The following is a 7,956-nucleotide window of genomic DNA, read 5'->3' as shown; positions in this document are numbered from 1 at the left end:
GAGCTCTTGTTGCGACTTGTGTGCGTGTTGTTGCTCTGATTTTCGAGTCTTGTGTGCGTTGCTCATTCCCACCTTACTCCGTATTTCTTTGTGAACTCAATTGTAAGGGCGAGAGACTCCAAGTTGTGGAGATTCCTCGCAAACGGGAAAAGATCAAAGGAAAGAAAAACACCGTGGTATTCAAGTTGATCATTGGATCACTTGAGAGGAGTTGAGTGCAACTCTCGTCCGTTGGGACGCCACAACGTGGAGTAGGCAAGTTTTGTACTTGGCCGAACCACGGGATAACCATCGTGTCATCTCTGTGATTGAATTCTTGTGGTTATTGTGTTTTGACTCCTCTCTAGCCACTTGGCCATAATTGTGCTAACACTTGACAAGTTTTTGTGGCTTAAGTTTTGAAGTTTTACAGGATCACCTATTCACCCCCCCCCCTCTAGGTGCTCTCAGTGTCGCCTCAGCGGGTCCAGGGCTAGGAAGGCACTCGTATTCTCTCGCCCTTCTCGGGCTGACGCCTTGTGCGGGTGCCTCTCGGTTTGGAGCTGCTCCGGCTGGTCTTCTTTCTCCACTTGAGTGCTCTCTCCCTATATGTATCTAGCGGTATACTATCTATGTCATCGCCAGATGCACAGGTCCTCGTCGTATCCTTCTCCAGCAACAAACAGGTGCCCGCCTCTTCCCTTCCCTTCCTGCTTTACGAAACCTTGGAAGTGGGGGTGAGGGATGGGGGTCCCCGATTTGCTGCCTATGGTTCCCGTTTGATGGCTCGGTATTGCCTGTCTACATGGCATTTTCCTTACCACGCTGTCGACTCGGTATGCTTTTACCACTTCTATGTACCTGTCACACATCTTTCTGTCATTGCAAAAATTATTGTGTTGTTCCTCTGTTGTTTTAGGTGTTAGTTTTTTTGTTGTGCTAAGGACAGAACATAATTTGGATGTGTTGATACTTTATTTATTGTCTGCACATGGTTTGTGTTCTTTTGATGATGGCTCATAGATCCTACAAAATATGTGTTAAGATTTGGAGATCCATGCGGGCACTACCATAGGTTGCTTGTCCCTTGTGTTCTTGGCTTTTGCATGCCTTAGGTCATTTTTTAGACCACATTGGCGCAATGGACTCCATGGTGTTTGAGAATGCTAAATTGGATGGAGCAGCAATGATTTGTAACGGTAACAGTAAAAGGAAAGGTTATTTGTTGGTTTTAAACATTAGTAATTGCTACGAAGTACCATATTTTGTATGGAGCGCATCTAGTTTTTATTGATGCTTGACTTTAGCAACCACTCCATATTTTGATCTATCCCTTTTATAAGTTTGAGTTTATGTGACTTATTTTAGAAACTTGAGCTTACAATCTTATTTGGTCTCTGTATGATGAAATTATGTCATTCTATAATTTTTGTTTATTCAGTTAGTCGTTGTGAACTCTCTTCTAATCGCTCCCTTCAATGGTCTTGTTGTACTAAGATATATTAGATGAAGTAAACAACAACATCAGTCAGTAAAAAAAGTATTATACAGAAAGTAGAAATAATTAATAAAAAATCTTAAATACGCGAGAGCAACAACACCCGCGGACGGAGGGGCGGGTTAGGCTATCTCCAACAGCTTTCACTTTTGTATTATGTACTCTGTGAATAGTACAATCTAAACTCATTTGACTTGTGATAAGTGGCATAAGCAGGGACAGGCCCGGCCCTCAGAGCCGTTCTTGGCTTTTCAAGGGCCAGTGCGAAATTCGATATAAAGGTCATATCCACACACAAATATATATAATTATACATATATCACCGAATATTTGACGTATAAAAATTATTATGCACTGTTTTAAAGTTTATAAGATAACAAATATAAAATATAGCAAAAAACACTTACTTGTTATATGATATTATTAAAAATATCTTCTAACATTTTGTGATACAAAGTCATCGCTTATATTATCGAGATCAATCTCATCCAACAACTTTTTCGATATATAAAATCGCCAAACCATTTAACCTCTCTTGAATTATTGATGACCATAAATAGTTCGTATTTTTTTTATTTTAAAAAGCTTCTCTCTACCGAAGAAACCATCATATGTATAGTTTATAATACTCTCTCTATATCAAAATAAAATTTGTTTTGCTTCTTTAGTGGATTTATCATCATCAATATAAACATAAAAATTAAGAGCTAAAGCAAATATTATTTTGAAACGGATGAAGTATTCGATAAGTAATTGAGACATCAGTTTAACAATATAATCGAGACTAGTCGATAACTCGATAGCGCATCGTTTTTTGCGTATTTGTGTCTAGAATAGATAGATTTAACAAAAAAATGCTAACGTCCAGTGGCTAGGGGCCCTCTGTTTTTTGGGGGCCCGGTGCGGCCGCACCCACGACACCCCCTCAGGGCCGGCCCTAAGGGTATGCGTTCGCTCAGGACCCCAAGGTCGGTAGGGCCGTTGTTTGTCCAGATTATGTCAAATACATACATATATGTTACAGATAAATCTCTATTATTTTTCCTCTGTTGTACTTCTTTGATTTTTGGGCAATCATCTCTTCAAGGTCGCGCAATAATAGTCTGCTTAATGACGAATACTAAATATTGATTGACGCTAGAAGGACGGAAGATGTTGTACACCTGTGCATGTCGTGTTGCTTAATTCTAGCCTATCGGAGGGCTGACCTTGATAATCTACGTTGCTTAATCGTAGTTTAATTTGCTGAACTTTGTTTAAAAAATGCTCTAATGTATTTCAATTTAGTTTACTGTGCATTTTAAGTTTTAGGCTAGTTTGACAAGTTAAAACTAAAATTATCGCTCTCAAAACAAATGCAGAGTTATATTACATAATTCGTATAATTTTATAACTCATAAAATATTATAACATTATCTTGGGTCATATTATTTTGAATAAAATTATGTAAACTATCAATTTCTTTTATTTTTGAAATATCATTTAAAAGTTGAAAAAATATGAGAGTTAAACTTTCTTCAGGGTCTCTACATAGATTCTCACTTAAGACCTCTAAAATGTCCTGGAGCTGGCAGGACCAGGGATCCCCTTAACCAAATAGAAAAATATGTTTTACCTTCATATCTATTACAGTTAAAATAAAAGGATTAGTTTATAATAAATTAAGAATTAGTATGTGCCGAGCTCGTACATGCGTTAACTGACTAGCAACTATTATATATTATACACATATATATTGTGTTTATTGACCTTATAATTATAGTTATATATTGGGTTGGTCCCCTAAATAAAAATCCTAGCTACACCATTGCTCATGGTTGGCTTGGCTCGACTCGTTTCAATTTTATCAAAAGCTGAGCTAGTATCTTAGCTCGATTTATTAACGAGCCAACTAGTTAACTCAATCGAGCTATCATTTGTAATTTGTTAGCAAAATAAAGCCCGCACTTGTGTTGGATGAACTAATAAGTGATGAATTATGTTAAATTGATGTGCTATGTAAAAATGTAAATATTATTACTCTTTTCTAGTATAAATTAGTTTATAATTAACTTGTAATTAATTATATTGTTGTATATATGTTCATATATTGTCTTTTGTTCTAACTCACGAGCTAAAAGAGTCACCTCGAGCTCGCAAACGAGTCAAGCCGAGCTGATTGTCCGGTTCAGTTTCTTAACGAACCGAGCTGAGTCAGCTTATTAATTTAACGAATCATTTTGAACTCGATCAAATTGAGTTGAGCTGGTTTGATATCTAGCACTATGTCTAACCGAAAATAGCAGGAGCAAAGCAAATGTGTGCGCACCCGCGACCGCCATCGCCCGGCCGGGTACGTGGTTTACATGTCGCCACCCGCCGCTGGATCGCGACATGAGCCGGTGACGCCACGTGACCCTCCCCGCGCCGCTCGCACGGCCACTCACTCGCCGCGGGCGCGGGGGCGGCAGGGGAGGGAAAACGCGCGGCCTGTGCTGCACCGACCAGCGACCATAGATTTTCGTTTTTTTATTCATGGTCAGACGCCACGTTTCGGTCGATCGGAGACTCCACGGTAGTTGAACTTTAGAGTCATGCGTGTGTTATTACAGCGCCTATAAACGTGACATGACTAGGAGCTACATGGGCCTACCACGCGCGGCGGAGTGCTAGCTAGCTAGCAGGCAATAAGCTGTCAGTGTTGTTATACTGTAGCTATGGAGCGCTCGACGTCATGACGGAGAGACCATAATATTGAGTGCCCGTGAACTTTTTTTTATATTGCACATGGGGAAACGCATCCTGAAAAACATATAGGTACACGTAGAATGCTCGTGAGTCACGACTGCATTTCACTTTTCTTTGCAGATACTTTTTTTCTCTAATCGGTTGTTTTCAGTCCAGACCTTGTGGGTGTACCTGTCATACTACCTTCAGCGGTTCGTTTTTTATTCTTCCCTCTATATCACAGTTATGTGCCACATCAGCAACCTCTTACTACCTGACACTCGACAAAAAGCCAGATTACGATAGTGTCTTTCCCCCTATATCTATATCCTCTACTGTGGTTCACTCTACTCCATCCCTCTGTACCCCACCATATTATTATTGCATACATTTCTCTTCAACTCACTCAACTACCATCCTTTTTCTTTTTATTTTATTTTTATTTTGAACTGTTGAATTAATGTGGGCCTGGACTATATTAATATTCAATAATAGTCAATGTTGGAGACCCACTTTAATGCTACAGTGTACTAATACTTTAGTACCATACCAGAAGTTCAAAGGACAATTCACTCAACTTAAATAGGCGGACTATTGGTGCATCTATTGAGAAGATGAGAAAAATATGAAGGACTGCCACACGCGCGCGCGGTGGTAGATCAGATCTTGGTCCGAATATTCCTTCCTAACGGTTGCACATTTTGCCTAGAGTAACGAATGTCACTGATGGCGATGGTGACCGTTACTGTCATTGATGGCAGCTATTAACGTACGTCACTGATGACGACCGTTACTGTCATTGATGGCAGTTATTAACGGACGTCACTGATGGCGACTATTACTATCCGTTGATGGCAGTTATTAACGGACGTCACTGATGGCGACTGTTACTATCCGTTGGCCTCTCTCTGCACGTGTATATCTACGAGGAAGGAAGACTACTTCTGGTCACGACAACAGTACGAGAGAACACATGACATTCTCAGACACGTTTCGTACAACCCATCCCCGTTCCACCTTCTGCGAGCACAGACAGTGTGGGATAGCAGGCCTCCGAAATCATCGTCCACAGAGAGACACTTGCACGGGTGTGCGGGCAATCAGGTTTTTGGGGAGCGTACTCGCGACTGCTCGTTTCGTCCGCTCGTCCAGCGCTGATCAAGTTCCTCGTCGCTGGCGCCGTTCGAGGGACTGCACTGCGTACATCTGTCTACGTCGATTGCGTACGACTACATCGAACATACAGACGAGATGTCTCTTGTGAATGGAGCCACTGATGCCTTGAGCATCGGTCCCTCCGCAGGGTACAATGTGTTCTTTGTATTTATGCATATTTTATTGTTATTTACTATTTATGTGAGTAGTGATACACATATGCACATAAATGTCATCATATACATCATTGTGATTTTCTAGATCAAATTAAAACTGAAAATGCCTATTGCTCTAACATGAATAGGTGTGGCGGCCAGCAAAAAAAAGATAAAATGATGATCCTTGTAATTTATTTTAATTACGTTTAGACTTTTTAATTATTATACATATCTCTACTACTTATTAAGGCTACAAAGGGTAGCCTGCCTCTGTGTTGTTCTCCCTCCCATTAATCCGCGTCGTCCACGCGCGTTAATCTGCATCGTCCGTCATGCGTACGTTTTCGACGCGCGTGCGTGACCCCCTGCCCCCAAGCAACCCTAGCTCTCCCATCCCCTCCTCGTCCGCAACCGTCGTCGCTCTGCCTCCCGCCGTCGCCGCCGCAGACGCAGCCAGCCACCCACCGCTCGCGCCTCCCAAGCCCTTGAGTAAATGCTATATCTACCGATGCTCCCCACTCCTCTTCCCAAATCCCAACGATCCCCCAAACCTTCGCGACGCGCACACCAGCTCGCCGTCGGACGCAAGCGCTCACAGGCTGCTGCTGCTCCGTCTCCCGGGCGCCAGCTCTGACTCCGGACGCATTACGTGAAGGCATCCATGGCGCGCATGCTCTGCTCCCGGTCAGCGGTCCTGGCGCGCCGCCTTGGGACCCAGCCCCAGCACGACGTGGTTCTGAGCCGCCGGCACAACCACACTCGCCAGTGCGCAGTGAAGGTTCTTGAAGAGGACGCCGCGGGGCCTTCTGCACCTGCAACAGACGCCTCCGAGCAGTCCCGGCGGTTGGAGGAGGCGATCGATAGCGCCATGGCGCGGATGGCCGAGCCCGACTGGGCGCCCTTCCAGCCCGGGACATCCTACTTCGTTCCGTCCCGGCCCGCCGACGCGGCCCTGGGGGTTCTCGCGCTTATCGGCCACGCTGGCAGTTCATGGGCTCCTCGACAGCGCCGAGGCACGGACTCTTTGCCGACGTGGTCCGCGCCGTCACCGCCGCCTCCCGCGGGTACCCGTGCTCGACCTACTTCATCGAAGGTATCTGACTATTTGGGATATCCACTTCGCTACTCGGATGTGCTCAATTCTGAACTGAAACACGTGCATAAGAACTTCTAGAAATCAGAACAATTTCGAGACATTTTATCATTCTGCTTTGTTTTTGTAAGGAGAGATTATGTATAATGTGTTGGATGTATTGCATTGAGCCTTTAGGCTTTGTTCGGTTATTTGAATTCGATGTGGATTGAACTGATTAAGATATAATTTTGACTTATGGATCTAAACCGACTCAATCCATATGGAACAAGCCTTTAGAGAGAATATATAAAGAGAATATATAGGAGTACATGACTTGGAAGACAAGAAGTCTATCTGTCGGGGACCATAATTAGGGGTACCCTCAAGGCTCCTAATTCTCAGCTGGTAACCCCCATCAGCATAAAGCTGCAAAGGCCTGATGGGTGCGATTAAGTCAGGGATCAGTCCATAGGAGGGACTCGATCACGCCTCGCCCGAGCCTGGCCTCGGACAAGGGCAGCCGACCCCGGAGGATCTCCGCCTCGCCCGAGGCCCCCCTCCAGCGGCGAACGTGTTCCCGGCTCGCCCGAGGCCCTGTCTTCGCCAAGAAGCAACCCTGACCAAATCGCCGCACCGACCGACCAAGTCGCAAGAGCATTTAATGCAAAGGTGGTCTGAAACGTTTATCCTGACGCGCGCCCCCCAGAGCCGAAGTGACCGCAGTCACTTTGCCGCTCCCCTGACCGGCCTGGCAGAAAGACAGCACCGCCTGCGCCGCTCCGACTGCGGTGCCACTTGACAGAGTGAGGCTGACAGGCAGTCAGGCCCGGCCGCAGGCACCATAGGAAACTCCGCTCCGCCCGACCCAGGGCTCGGACTCGGGCTAAGCCCCGGAAGACGGTGAACTCCGCTCCGCCCGACCCAGGGCTCGGACTCAGCCTAAGCCCCGGAAGACGGCGAACTCCGCTCCGCCTGACCTAGGGCTCGGACTCGGGCTAAGCCCCGGAAGACGGCGAACTCCGCTCCGCCCGACCTAGGGCTCGGACTCGGGCTAAGCCCCGGAAGACGGCGAACTCCGCTCCGCCCGACCCAGGGCTCGGACTCGGGCTAAGCCCCGGAAGACGGCGAACTCTGCTCCGCCCGACCCAGGGCTCGGCCTCGGGCTAAGCCCCGGAAGACGGCGAACTCCGCCCCGCCCGACCCAGGTGAAGCGTCCCGATCCTTTGGGACTCAAATGTGAAACAATTACTAGTCCCAGGAGGCTAGTAAACACATTCCTTACTTCAAATAGTACAGAGTTTAGATAAAATTATTACAATACCGGGGTACAAGCTCGAGAGAGCCAAATTAGGAAACGCAGTAGGAAAATACACTAGCCCAAGCCA

At 45.7% G+C, this 7,956-nt stretch overlaps 1 pseudogene; it reads left to right on the top strand.

Annotated features, from left to right (window-relative positions):
• The first annotated feature begins 6,157 nt into the window (after positions 1-6,157).
• Positions 6,158-6,597, top strand: LOC103634494 (uncharacterized; annotated as a pseudogene).
• Positions 6,598-7,956: the final 1,359 nt, after the last annotated feature.

Source organism: Zea mays, chromosome 1 (genome assembly GCF_902167145.1).
Source record: "Zea mays cultivar B73 chromosome 1, Zm-B73-REFERENCE-NAM-5.0, whole genome shotgun sequence".
NCBI classification, from domain to species: Eukaryota; Viridiplantae; Streptophyta; class Magnoliopsida; order Poales; family Poaceae; genus Zea; species Zea mays.
The sequence above is the reverse complement of the archived record's forward strand: the minus strand, read 5'-3'. Positions and strand labels throughout refer to the sequence as shown.